This window comes from Ascaphus truei, chromosome 3 (assembly GCF_040206685.1).
Source record: "Ascaphus truei isolate aAscTru1 chromosome 3, aAscTru1.hap1, whole genome shotgun sequence".
NCBI lineage: Eukaryota > Metazoa > Chordata > Amphibia > Anura > Ascaphidae > Ascaphus > Ascaphus truei.
In genome coordinates this window covers 195,924,269-195,939,363 of record NC_134485.1, presented here as the reverse complement: position 1 = coordinate 195,939,363, position 15,095 = coordinate 195,924,269, and positions in this window count along the sequence as shown.

Below are 15,095 nucleotides of genomic sequence, written 5' to 3'. Positions count from 1 at the left end.
ATCAAATAAAATCGGGCATGTCAGAGATCAGTGGCAGATGCTTGACTCTGTAGTGATAGATGAACAACCCCACAGCTGGATATTTGATGTGATGTAACCGGCACACACAGCAACCTCATCAATCAGAGTAATAGGGAAAAGAGTAATAGGGAAAAAAGAGAGGCTTCCATAGCGTAACACAATAATATCAATTTATACATGCAATAAAATTAACACTTACAGTGTCATAAAATCAAATGGGCACATAAGACAAGCGATATCACCAGCTCCAGTCTCCTCCGCCTTGGGCCTCACGTTCTGGACCACAGGAGCCGCCAAGATCAGCTGACACACAGATATGACGACCGGGACGAGGATCCCCTGTATCCTAAGCATGGCACATTCACTGCGCAAGGTACTGTATCGGCATCCGGTGATGTGATCTGCACAGAGTACGCGGTAGACACGCTAGAAGCTACACTGTTTAGTGAAAAGCGTAGAGTCGCTGCCTGTGACATCATCAGCTACTACCCGGAAGTCCACCGGATGTCTCCACGCGACATGAACTGTACCTTCTAGCATGTCTACCGCATACACTGTGCAGATCACATCATGTCGATACCTTGCGCAGTGAATGTGCCACGTTTAGGATACAAGGGATCATCGTCCTGGTCGTCATATCTGTGTGTCAGCTGACCTTGGTGACTCCTGCGGTCCTGAACATGAGGTCCAAGGCGGAGGAGACTGGAGCTGGTGATATCGCTTGTCTTATGTGCCCATTTGATTTTATGACACTGTGTTAATTTTATTGCATGTATAAATTGATATTATTGTGTTATGCTATGGAAGCCTCTCTTTTTTCCCTATTACTCTGATTGATGAGGTTGCTGTGTGTGCCGGTTACATCACATCAGATATCCAGCTGTGGGGTTGTTCATCTATCACTACAGAGTCATGCATCTGCCACTGATCTCTGACATGCCTGATTTTATTTGATGCCACGTGAGTCTCCATTCACCTGATATATCCATATCACATTGTTTGATTTAACTTTATTTGCACTATTGGGTGCCTTTATTATCTATTGCATATTGAAATCTGCGCTCCTCTGATTTCTCGAGACACTCTACATGATAAAAACAGGCAAGACAACAAGCGAGATACAAGACAGGGTCCAGGAGCAAAAGCACAGAATACTTTTCACAGTTAAAGACTGAGCAGAACTGAAAGCCTTATAAATGGCAAGACCAGGTGCAACCAATTGCTAATGCAAACAAAGGCTAACTTTCTGTTTTGGTGGCCATCTTAGTACACCTCAAACACTTCAGGAACTCTTAAGGCAGGACGTTCCCGGTGAACTCTGCCATTGGATTACGGATGGTACAATAGGAGGAGGAAAAGGGAGATAAATCCCCAAACAAAGACAGAATACATTCCAGAATCAAAAGCTGGATTTTGAGCCCCTGTCAGAGGCAATCTGCATTGGTAGGTGAAATACCTCCCTAGTATAGATATCAGCAACTGCGCCGATATATGATCCTGACTCATTGTAGCTAGCAACCATTATATACTGTAGACCATGCATTCAGACACCAGCCACATAGAGGGGCTAGGGAGGTTGTCAGTAGTCTTACTATTCATTATATCAAACAATCAAGTGTTTCATGACTTACTGACACTGCATCACTACTATGTTTTAATATTGGTATTTTACTTTCATATTGTATATATGTACACTTTGCGTCGTTGTTTCATTATTTTCATTAAAGTATTTATTTTTTTTGCAGCCATTATGTGGCTTTTAGTAGCACCTGTCCTTCCATAGTGATGGGAGCAGTTACTAATTGTGATTCATGCCTTTGGTCACCAGACATGTTGTTATTAGGACTATTGTGTCCCACTATTTAGGTGTTAATACACCGTGTGCAGGAAATAGGATACTTGGGGAATGTCTGTCCTAACCCCTCTTTTGCTACATAACAAATATCCTCCAGCTCAGTAGCAAAAATAAGCTTCTTCACAGGGACAACATTTGACTGCATGGAGAAACCGTCAACCATGAAAAGGATGGCTGCCATGCCCTGGGAAAGGGAAAGCTCTACAATGAAATCCATAGATAGGTGCATCCATGGAAGTGATGGAATAAGGAGAGAATGAAATAATAGACCACAGGGCAGAGTACGTGGAACCTTGGTTTGTGTACACACAATGCAGGCCGTGACAAAGTCCTTGACATCATTTCACATCTCTGGCCATCTCCAACTAGTATTGAACACACTCTTCCACTCGCCCCCATGCCTGATCCAAACCAGATTATAGCCTCCTCTTAGATCGAGTTTGGAGAATATGGTTCCATAGCAAAGGTGATTGAGGAGTTCAGGAATCAGAATCAGAGGTTATAGTGATTATAGTGATTGTTCACATGATCTTGTTGAGACCCCTGTATTAAGTTCTCCAACATGGATGCCTTCTAACTTCGCTGCCTTTAACAACATGGCCACTGAGGCAGGAAGTCAGCCTCTTACTGAGCTGGATTGCTCATACCTGCCTTCTCCCTTTATAAGGCTTCCATTCCCCTCTCTCATTGCCTGTGCAAGTTACTTCCTACTGTACCTTGTATCCTGCTGAAAGCCTTGTTCCTATTTTACCTGCCTCAGATCCCTTGCCTTCTACCAGACTACTTTGCCTCTCTCTCCAGCCCTGATCCCAGAACTGTGACCTTGACCCTCCTTCCTCTCTCCTGCCCTGACCCCGGAACTGGACGGCACCATTATACTGATTCAGGATATAGATCCCAGGAACGGGTCGGTCTCTACCCTCCACCTCTGCCTAGTGGGTCTGTCTCCTTGACAGTACAAAGCAACATATGCAGCCGTAACACTCTGTAGTCTATACATGGTCTTAAGAAGCCGTCAATTTTCTGTATGAAGAACAAATCCGAACCCTGGGCATTAAGGTCGTAACAGGAGAGAGGCAAGGGAGTCCAAAAGCAGACACAGGACCAAAACAGGTAACACAGCAAGTCGGATACAAGGCAGGGTTCAGGAGCAAAGGCACAGATTACTTTTCAAAGGCAAGTACTGAGCAGAAATGAAGGCTTTATAAAGGGCAAAGCCAGGTGCAATTAATTGCTAATTCAAACAGAAGCAACTAACTTCCTGTTTTGGTGGCCATCTTGGTGCACCCTGTAAAGCCGGGGAAGCGTCCATCTTGGTATCCTCAAATCCTCTCAGTATATTCAAAATCAAGATGACTCCGAACTTGGCCAATTATTGCGTTTCCATTCCAAAATGTGCATATGAATTGCAAAAAAATTAAGAAAAAGTAAATAAAATGTACATCACGCTTGAGAAAGTGCTTGGCGTAGTCTGAAACTTTGGATGTTCAGATACTCTTTCGTATAAATATGTAAGATTATATTGACTTTTTCTTATGTGTTTTATGAAGCATATGCAAATATTGAAGTTGATAGCAGATCAATTATTTTTTGCAGTGTCCTGATTTTACACATCTTGTTTTGTCCATGTCTACTTCTTACTAGAGGAAGATAGTGCTGGAGCGCTAATGCTATGAAAAAGGCTCAAAATCTTCATGGCCTATAGTGAATTACTAGAAAAAAAGATCACTTGTATGATCAAATATGATCATAAAAATATATGTGTAATCACGAAGCTGCCTAGGAACAGTACTGACCGATGCAAGTCAGAAATACAAGATACAAAAAGAAGAATGATCCCGGCACTTCTAAAACAATTTTCAGATCCTAAAATAAATAGTGAAATAAAGTGAAACAAATATTTGTCACCATCTCTGAGAGTCCAATGTCAATAATATACAGATATACCATGCATATGGGTCCAATCTGATGAGTCCGTATTGTTCTCAGATGACCACAGTGACTTGTCTCAGAGCATGTGGAAAGAAACACATGGAAAAATCATAGTGCATACTGTTTGCAAAAAACACTAACAAAACACAAATAATACAGACACAAAGTCAGATGGACTAGTCATCAAACATAAAACTACTAATAAACTACTACATGCTTAAATAATAACTAATTTAATAACATTTGATAAAATATATTGTTATAAAAAATGACAAAAGTATTTCTAAGGGACACAATGGTAAGTGGCTGATGGTCATCCGATGCAGGGAAAAATTGGAGTCCTACTTATGAAAAAGTAGGAATAATCAGGCACATAGGATAAATATCCAATGGGGTAAGCTCCAGGAGTCCCACGGTAGTTCAACTCCAAAGCTCCTGGACAGGATGAGTGTACTACGGTGTACCGTCACTCCCTGGATGCAAATCTTCTCCCTGGTGCCTCGCCCCCGGCTCCGGTTGTGTTAGCTCATGTGTTCAACATGCATTCGCTCCTTCCTGGTCTGCCTTCCACTGTGTCTACAGGGGATGTGCGCAAGAGACTACAAGTACGGTAGCTGCAAGTGTCCAAAAAGCAACATGGGTTTCGTGATAGAATCACTTCCTCAGAGACTTTGGAGGCTATGCACTTAGCAGTGTTAACTGCTTTTAAGTGAGATAAATGGCTTTTAAGACCGCTACTGCTAGCTGCGTGAAAAAAAGAAAGAAAAACGTAGAAAAAAAACTTGTCTGATCAGGTAGACACCCGAGGGAACCAACCGGTGACACCCGCTGGCCTCTTGTATTAATTGTGTGCTTGAAAAAAACATAAACAATGCTTTAATTCATATCTCCATATCAAATTGAATATGTTATTTTTCTTTTACAGGTTTTTTAATTGTATTTTTATTCATTTTTTTTCATTGCCCATTGATTGCAAATGTATTTATGTATGACCCTTTAGGGCTATACATATGTACATACATTGACAAGCAATGGTTATTAGGGCAAATGCTTGGTTTTATGTTTTTTTTAATGTATTTTGTTACTTTGACATTTCTTTTTAATGCTATTTATTTTCTGTTTGGATTTTGTATGCTGGCATTTTTGGTGGTGTTTTCAATGGATTATTTAGGGGGCTTTTTGGTGTTTGCTTTTTAATAGTGGATGGTTTTTTCTATTTTTTAATTGAATTATGGTGTTACTAACCGCTAAATTGATTAAGGGATTAGGGGAATTGGATTGTATTTGTTATTGTACTGCATTGTTTGTGGCAATAGAGGACATGGACGGTGATGAGGATGAGGACTGCCTTCATCGTCGCCACCTGGCAGGAGTCAATGCAAGTTTTATTTATTTTCTTTCTGCTCCTTAATGTTTTATTTTTAATGGACAAATGCACTATTATCCATATCTGTATAATAGTAATTTTGACCATTACTGTACTGTATGTGTTATGGGGAGGAGGGGGGAGGGGTGTGTGTTTATTTTAAAGTATATAAAAGTATTAGTTGGTTTTTTTTTAGCACAGGATTGGTACAGCAGGCCAGCGGGGACCTTCGGACACCTACGGACACCACCTGAAAGCCCACGGACACCCGCTGGGACCACCCGAGGTACCCCATCAGCCTATAGTATCATTGTATGTATGTTAGGGGGTATAGGGGTTGTTGGGGGTAGATGGTGTGGGTGCCTAGTACATATTGCAAGGTTTAATGTGGGCAATTGCCCCAATAAAGCTGCTATTTTGCCATAACCCCTTCATTGCCTTAGCGGATAGCCGCAAAGGTAATGAATCTGCTTAAATTTAATTTTTTAATATTGTGCGGGAGCAGGGGTCTCCTGAGATGAACTGGATTGATTTCAGCCTCCCCCCTTTCCGAGTTACAGGCCCCGGTATGGGGCATCGGATGCCAGAGTAACATTTAAATAATGAATATTTAAATATCTGGGCCGAAACTCGGAAGGCAGGGGGTCACCAAGGCTGAAATCATTGCGGTTCATCTCAGGAGACACCCTGCTCCTGCACACCTAATAAAAATTACATTAAGACAGCTTCATTACCATAGTGGATAGTCGCTACTGTAATGAATAATTTTTATTGTTATGTGTGTTTTAATACTAGTGTACATGAGCAGGGGGTCTCCTGAGCTGAAGCAAGTTGGTTTCAGCTTTGGGAACTCCTTACTTCATGAGATACAGGCCCCGTTATGGGGTGCCGTTGTCCTCATGCAGGATTTAAATCCCCCGGTCACGTGACGTGGGAGATTGCAAAGCACAGGGGATACCGACATCCCATAACGGGGCCTGTATCTCATGAAGTAGGGGGTCCCGAGGCTGAAAACAAAGCGGTTCAGCTCAGGAGACCCCCAGCTCATGTACACTAGTATTAAAATCAATATTTGTACTGTTTGATTGCCTGTAAGAGCCATGCATGGAGACGCAACATCTCCATGCAACTCTTGCAGGCTGCTTTTTTTCTATCAGCTATCGTGCTGTACAATTTTATGTCTCAGATATCTAAGGTGGCATACTGTATATAATTTCTTTACTAACTGACAAAGCCCTGGCCTGGGCCTCACCTGTCTGTGGAGCTGAGGTCGGATATCGCCATTGACATTGCACACTTCACCAAGGAGTTCAACAGGGTTTTCGTCACACCTGGACACAAGGTAACTGCTGCCTCATCCCTCAAGCATATCTCCCAAGGTTCCCGTTCCGTGGCCCGGTACACCCTCAAGTTCCGCACCATAGCTGCAGAGACCAGATGGAATGATGAGGCGCTGACGGCCGCCTTCTGGCAAGGTCTCTCTGATTATCTGAAGGACGAACTCGCTGCACAAGTGCGCCCCACCGATGTCGAGGAGCTCGTCGCTCTATGCATGGTAGACCAGTGATTACAGGAAAGGAGAGCCGAGAGTTTCTACACAGAGACTGCTGACCCATCTCCGCCGGACACCGAGGAACCCATGCAACTCCGCGGCAATAAGCTGTCCTCCGGTGAGAAACAGCGCTGATGCAATGCCGGACTCTGCCTGTACTGTGATAACACCAGACACCAGGCGCTTACTTGCCCACACAAGTCAGGAAACACCAAGGCCCAGTGAGAGCCAGCAGAATCACACTGGGAACACTATCCACTTCTCCTACCAAAATGATGCCAACAAGAATTCTAGTTGTGCAGAAAATTGCACAAGCCTTTCTGGATTCCGGGTCAGGGGTAATTTCATCAATCAGGGGTTTGCTGACAGGAACAATTCTCATGGTACACAAGAAGCATCCAGTCAGACTGGAGGCCATTGACGGCCGCCTCTACAACTGGCATTTATTTCCCTGCAAACTGCTCCCTTCCAATTGCGGACAGGAGAGGATAACACGGAGAGGATCCAGCTGGATGTCATCCATACTCCTTCGGTCGACATTATCCTTCAACTCCCGTGGCTCCAGGTACACAACCCACGAATACACTTGACTGATGTTGAACCCTTCCAATGGAGCTCTCATTGCCTCTACAACTACTCCGTCTCCACCAAGAAATTATGCAGGGTTTCGCGGGGAGGCCTACTCCGAATTCCAGAACGTCTTTAATAAAGCACCATCTGAGGAGCTACCACTTCATCCGTCTTTCCCCATAGGCTCCATCGATCTGCTGACCGGCTCGATGCCCCAGAGGGGGTGCTCCTATCCACTCTCCCCTCCAGAAACCAAAGCCATGAGAGAATATATACGTGAGAATCTCCAGAGGGGATTTATTCGCAAAACCTCATCCCCCGCAGGTGCAGGGTTCTTCTATGTAAAGAAGAAGGACAGATCCCTCAGACCCCACATCGACTATCTTTGCCTTAACAAGATCACCATAAATAATCGGTACCCCCTACCGCTAATCTCCGAGCTCTTTGACAGACTACAGGGGGCCACCATCTTCACCAAGCTGGATTTATGAGGAGCCTACAATCTGATAATGTGGGTAGAATAGAACCCCAATGGAGAGCACTCAGCAGATGCACAATCTACAGGGGACAGGAATAAGGGTATGTGCAATGATGAGTGTAATGTGCTCGTTAAAAAAAAAAACCTTTATTAGAGTCTTAACTCAAAGTTAAAATACGAACGCTAAATACCAAGATGAGTGAGACTCATATGAGCCAAAAAAGCGCAGCGAAAGTAAAATATATATATACCAGGTCTCACGTATAGAGTGTGGGCTAGTACCCCTGATGATATGTGCAGGGTACAGCTAGGTGGTATCAGAGCCCCATTGGAATCTGTGAGAGTAGTGTTCAAACACAGGCACAGCCACTGGTGGCTATATATATATACAGGTTCTTGGTAGTGGTGAGTATGATAATAGTCTCAGTCACACGGTATACACAGGTAGGTACACCAGGTGGGTATGCGTATAATATACACGGTGGAGTATGACAGGTAAGTATACCAGCTTCTGTGCTCACACAGGGGTAGACCATTCAAGTTAGGAGCTCAAAGTGTTCGTGGATGTTATAATATATATCGATCACGCAGTGTGCGCAGGTAAGTACACCAAATATATATTTCTGCAGTATGCACAGATGGGCACGTCAGGTGAATGTTTAACCCTCTGTGTTCTCACTGGGACAAACCATAGTCCCCAATAATTAGGGTGGGTCTGTTCAGCAGATTGCTGCTGTGTTGCCTGTGTAGTGCTGCAAAGTCTAAGTGCTGCAGCAATATTAAGAGCACTCACACATACTCATTAACTACTACCTTGTTGCAGATGTCATAGAGGGTGCATCTGTAACAAAAAATACCGTTGATCCAATGGGTGAAAAAAATAAAAAATTGTAGTACACAAGTAGTGTCTACATACACTCAGAACCATAAAAACGTGAGAAGCTGGTCACATAAAAACGGGCAGAGATCGTGGTAGTGCTCAGTGGCTGTGCATACATAGGCTAATGCTCCGTTGCTCAATAAACACACTCTCTCTGCTCGTGTAAATCAGTTAGAGGTATAGTACTTCATGCTAGCTCTCTGTAAGGGAGTTAGTTTGGTGCAGGACGCGCTCCGATCACGAGCGTTGGTCCCGCCCCCTTGACGTAATGACGCCACTGCCGACGTACGTTTCGCATAGGCAAAAAGCTTTCTCAAGGCTGGGCGGGGCATAGGTGCTGTCCCCACCTTTTATTGAGGAGCGTGAGCTCTGATAGGTTACTCTTGTCCCTATTCTGGTGTGCCAGTTAGGTACGTAGCGTACGTAGTGATAGAATTAGAATCAGTGTCCTAAGTTAGAGTAAACTGCTGCCCCCAGTGTCCATGACGACATTAGGATATGGTGAGTGAATTCCTTTATCTTAATAGACTCTATTTCATGCTTGTAGGGGCTGCATAGGCTGGCAGTTATACACACAGGGGTGTGAAGGATGACAGCAAAGAGGTGTGGGGTACTTTAATGTAATGCATGATCACTGAATTGTGGAATAATCCTCAAAGCCTGGCACTTATGAACCTAAGGGCTGCATCTACACTCTATATAAATGGACTATAAACAAAACCCTCATTTAGGCCCCTTGGGCTCAGGGTCTGTAGGGTGTAGATCCACCGGGACTCTATTTTTAATAGCTCTTGGTCCCAGTTCCCTTTGCGGATGCCCATGGACAGTTGGTCTATGCCCTTGAAGGTGAGTACCGTGTGGTCACCCCGGTGCTGCTCATTGACGTGCCTCGCCAACGGGGTGTCCACACCATTTCTGATGTTACCCAAATGTTCAAGGACCCTGATCCTGAATGGGCGCCTGGTTTTCCCAAAATATTTCATAGAGCAAACACACTCCGCCATATAGATGACTCCTGGGGTTTTGCAATTAATAAACTTGCGTATATTAAATTGTCGTGTGTTATCCCAGTTTTTGAATGTTTTCTCGTTAACTATGAAATATACAGTATAGGGAAAACCAGGCTCGTGATCGGAGCGCGTCCTGCACCAAACTAACTCCCTTACAGAGAGCTAGCATGAAGTACTATACCTCTAACTGATTTACACGAGCAGAGAGAGTGTGTTTATTGAGCAACGGAGCATTAGCCTATGTATGCACAGCCACTGAGCACTACCACGATCTCTGCCCGTTTTTATGTGACCAGCTTCTCACGTTTTTATGGTTCTGAGTGTATGTAGACACTACTTGTGTACTACAATTTTTTATTTTTTTCACCCATTGGATCAACGGTATTTTTTGTTACAGATGCACCCTCTATGACATCTGCAACAAGGTAGTAGTTAATGAGTATGTGTGAGTGCTCTTAATATTGCTGCAGCACTTAGACTTTGCAGCACTACACAGGCAACACAGCAGCAATCTGCTGAACAGACCCACCCTAATTATTGGGGACTATGGTTTGTCCCAGTGAGAACACAGAGGGTTAAACATTCACCTGACGTGCCCATCTGTGCATACTGCAGAAATATATATTTGGTGTACTTACCTGCGCACACTGCGTGATCGATATATATTATAACATCCACGACCACTTTGAGCTCCTAACTTGAATGGTCTACCCTGTGTGAGCACAGAAGCTGGTATACTTACCTGTCATACTCCACTGTGTATATTATACACATACCCACCTGGTGTACCTACCTGTGTATACCGTGTGACTGAGACTATTATCATACTCACCACTACCAAGAACCTGTATATATATATAGCCACCAGTGGCTGTGCCTGTGTTTGAACACTACTCTCACAGATTCCAATGGGGCTCTGATACCACCTAGCTGTACCCTGCACATATCATCAGGGGTACTAGCCCACACTCTATACGTGAGACCTGGTATATATATATTTTACTTTCGCTGCGCTTTTTTGGCTCATATGAGTCTAACTCATCTGGGTATTTAGCGTTCGTATTTTAACTTTGAGTTAAGACTCTAATAAAGGTTTTTTTTTAACGAGCACATTACACTCATCATTGCACATACCCTTATTCCTGTCCCTTGTAGATTGTGCATCTGCTGAGTGCTCTCCATTGGGGTTCTATTCTACCCACATTATCAGTCTATCATTCACCCCAGATAGCAGCACCACAGAATACATACATTTAGCAGTTGCGAGAGTCCTCTTTCCCTTCCCCTCCCCCCGTTTTACCCTAGTGTGAGCCTACAATCTGGTAAGAATGCGCCAGGCTGATGTGTGGAAGTCAGCCTTCAATACCCAGGACAGACATTATGTGTATCTCGTCATGCCATTCGACCTATGCAACGCTCCTGCAGTATTCCTGGACTTTGTTAATGAAATTTTCAGGGACCTTCTTGATCAGTACGTCATAGTCTACCTGGACGATATATTGATCCAAGTCTATACAGGTACATTCTGGTAATGTTAAACAGGTACTCCTGCGCCTACGAGAAAACCACCTCATCGCTAAATTAGAGAAGTGTCAGTTCCAAACCATAACATCTTTCTTGGGTTATATCACCTCTGATATCGACCTTGCCATGGATCTAGCCAAGGTGAAAGCGGTTCTTAATTGGCCTTGCCCCACGACTCTGAAAGCCGCACAACGCTTCCTAGGCTTCGCCAATTGCTACCGCAGATTCATCCAGAACGTCTCCTCTGTGGTAGCACCCATTTCGGCCGTAACACAAAAAGGCGCAGATCTCGCCTCTTGGCCCTCTGCCGCTATCCAAGCATTCGACAGATTGAAAACAGACTTCGTCTCTGCACCCATGCTGGTACACCCGAATCCTAGTTTACCTTTCACTCTAGAAGTAGACGCATCTGACGTCGGGGCGGGAGCTATTTTGTCACAGAGGAAGAGTCCCCAAGCCAAACTTCATCCATGCGCGTTTTTTTCTAAAAAGTTTTCTTGTGCCGAACAGAACTATGATGTAGGCAATCGAGAACTCCCAGCCATCAAAATGGCTTTAGAAGAATGGAGACACCTGCTCGACGGTGCGAAAAAACCAGTTACCAAACTGACGGACCACAAAAATCTTCTATATATCGAAGGCGCTCAGTGACTGGGGTCTCGACAAGCACGATGGTCACTTTTTTTCTTGCTTTAACTTTATAATTTCCTACCTACCTGGCTCTAAGAATGTGAAGGCAGACACTCTCTCCCGTCAGTTCCTGGTGGAGGACAAGACGGAGGATCGACAGAAGACTATTGCGTAATCTACATGTGATTGGAGAATGGTGCTCAAAATACTAGGACCTATATCCATATATTAAAGGGAGGAGAATAAAATGTCATTAATGTGCATCTTCTGAGACACATATTATTATCATTGGAAACGACATTGTGTAGTTATTGTAATGACCCCTATCAGTATTTACATACTGTTGTTGTGTCTCAATATGATGCACATGTAGATTTTTTCAATGTGTTTGGTCTCAAGCCACATCCTGTTATGTGGTATCTTGATGTGGCTATTTATAACTTATATATGCGAGGTTACTTAGAACACTGCATATATTGATTCCACAATGTCTGAGATTAATACCTCAGACTTTGGGAATCTGACAATACTTAAATATTAGAGATCCTGATGTTAGTTGTTTCCATTGCTTGTTTAAAGAGTGCTATAATTGTTATAATTATTATAATTGTTATATCCTTTTTCTTTTGGGTAATACACTCACATTGTTCATTCATTAATAATTATTTAGGAATATTATTATGATAATGACCTCTGTTTCATTAAGAGGGTTGCACATGTGTTTTTACATTTTGTATAGGAATATACTTTTTAATTGTCTCTTTAAGAATTAGATAGTCTTTTCATTTTATGTCTTGTATTTTTGCTGACTGCAGAATATTAGTCCTTTCTTTGTCTGATATATATATTTTTTTCTCTCCTGTGGCTCAAAGTGCTGGAAGCTGTGTGCGCTTATTCACCTGATTGCCTTGGTGCACTGTGTGGATGCATGCTGTCAGCATGGGAGGCTATGGTACTGTTTAATCCGTCCACGCATGCGTGAGCTGTCAGGACGGAGGGGAGTTGATTATTAGGTCTAGCCTCGTCTGTCTGCGCGAGCCGACGGGACGGAGAGGAGTCTCTTATTACACATGGCTTGGTTTGCCATAGGCTACAGGTGAGTTTAACTCCCTGGGGCCGTGGGTTGGCTGTGCTATGTGACGGGGGCTCCTCCCAGACCTGATTGTGCGGCGCATGTGTCAGAGGAGCGATGCGTATTGGTTTATTTCAATTGTTGACGTCACTGGTTTGGCGCCAAAACGGCAGTCAGCTGTATTTAAATGTTTTGTGGATCGTGTATGACACTTCTTGATAAAGTGCACAACCTGCACGAAACGTGTAGAAGGGTTGCAACCCTCTATTTTATGGCTTTCCATTAAAGAGTTTATTTTTGCCAGACCTGCTCTCCTTCATTCTTCTACTGTGCGCTGCACACACTCTGTATTGCGTAATCTACGCTAATACACTGGAAACACACTTTATTCGAGCTCGGCTAGTCCCACGAATTCGGGTATACCCGGGTGTATTGAGGTTTGTGACTGTTTTCTGCCCGAGTGCATTGAGGTATTTTCCCGGCAGGGATTGAAGCATTTTATTCCCGCTGGCTGCAATACAGCACAGTATATATATATATACTGCATTACAATTCATGAATTTATGCCATCTGGTAGACACGCGAAGCATTGCAGCCTATTAAATCCTATTCATTATCATTTAACAGATCAGCCGCCCGTCAGCCAGGCATGAACCCAGGCTGGGAAGGCAAACGCAACGGGGGTTGTCAGAGGTGAGGAGCAGCGCATTCCAGGTATCTGCCAGGTACATACTGGGTATTTGCTCGAATAAAGTGTGTCGGTGCAGTACATTCGATTCCTAGGAGAACATTGCTCAAAGTCAATCCCACATTCCTGAGGGCCTCGTAGAACCAGAGGGTCGTCATTTCACCGCGCTTACCTATCATAGGAAGGTACTGGAATGGAGTCACTCCTCCAAGTCTTCTGGACACCCGGGTACTAGGAGAACCATCGACTTCCTGGTACAGACTTTTTGGTGGCCGGATATGTTTTCTTTTACTTGCATCCAACAACCACATACGCGGCAGCTAAATCCATGACAAGCAACTCCGACCCCTCCCTCCAATCCCACTCTATTCCTTTTGACTCCACTCCTCACTTTTTTTAGATTGTATGTTTCTTGGGGTAAGGACCTCCTTCCTTTGCTTGGTGCCATACAAATAAAAGATAATAATAACAATGAATTACTCAATTTATCTGCAGTTTTCACATTCTCCTCTGTCCTCTCTATTCAATAACCTTTGTGTTTAATTTAGAATGCTATTGCACTTTTTTGCCAAAAGAATTAAAATGAAGCAGTAGGAATTTTTTGAAAGTCTGCATAATTGTTGAAAGCAGTATGTGTACAAAAGTAGCAATACAGTAATGAATCATACTGCCACTTATAAATTTTTTGTTTAAAGCTAAAATGTATTAAAATAAACTATGAAATAGCAGGGAAATTACAAACAAGATTGTAATAGTTGTAACACAACTTGTGTTGTGACAAGAGACAGCAAATGAGTCCATGCCATACATAATCGATGCAGTATAATTTTTAGAGCTTATAAAACCGGATGGATTTTGTTGCAGTGTTCTCCTGCAGACCTACACACATAATTACAGCTATTGGTAGTTGTTTTCAATTCTGGGACTCTCAGAGCAGAGTAATGCACTGCGAGCCCCTCTGGCATCGAAGGGATTAATAGCTCCTTCTGACATTTATAGTAGCTGATGAAAGGTGTGTGAATCTTTCGATTTTCTTCATGAAAGCTCCCGATTTTAAAAATGAATACATTTGTTAATCAGTGACACATTTGACTAAAGATTATTTGAGACCTTGTGGGTCAACAATGCATATTTCTCAGTTTCCTAGTCGAATAGATGCAAAATTCACTAATGTTTGTCGATATTTACCACTATTCGCCAATATTTGCAAACTTTTGTCGTGACACTTGGTGTCGCAGTGCTCTGTAAAACCAACATTGCTATTTAGTAGCAATAGTGGCTTTACTGCACTGGGGAAAAGTTCAACTTCCTTTATTTGAATAATAGCATTAACTTAGAACATAGCGAGGAAATTAACCAAGGTTGTGGTTCCAAGGGTACTTGTTATCATTTAATTAGAGCTAGATAGGTACAAAATGTACATATTTATCAGTCACAAACTACTGATCTCTAAAGCAAACACTAATTATCCTTAATTCCATTTACTACCACATATTGATACACATATAAATACTGTA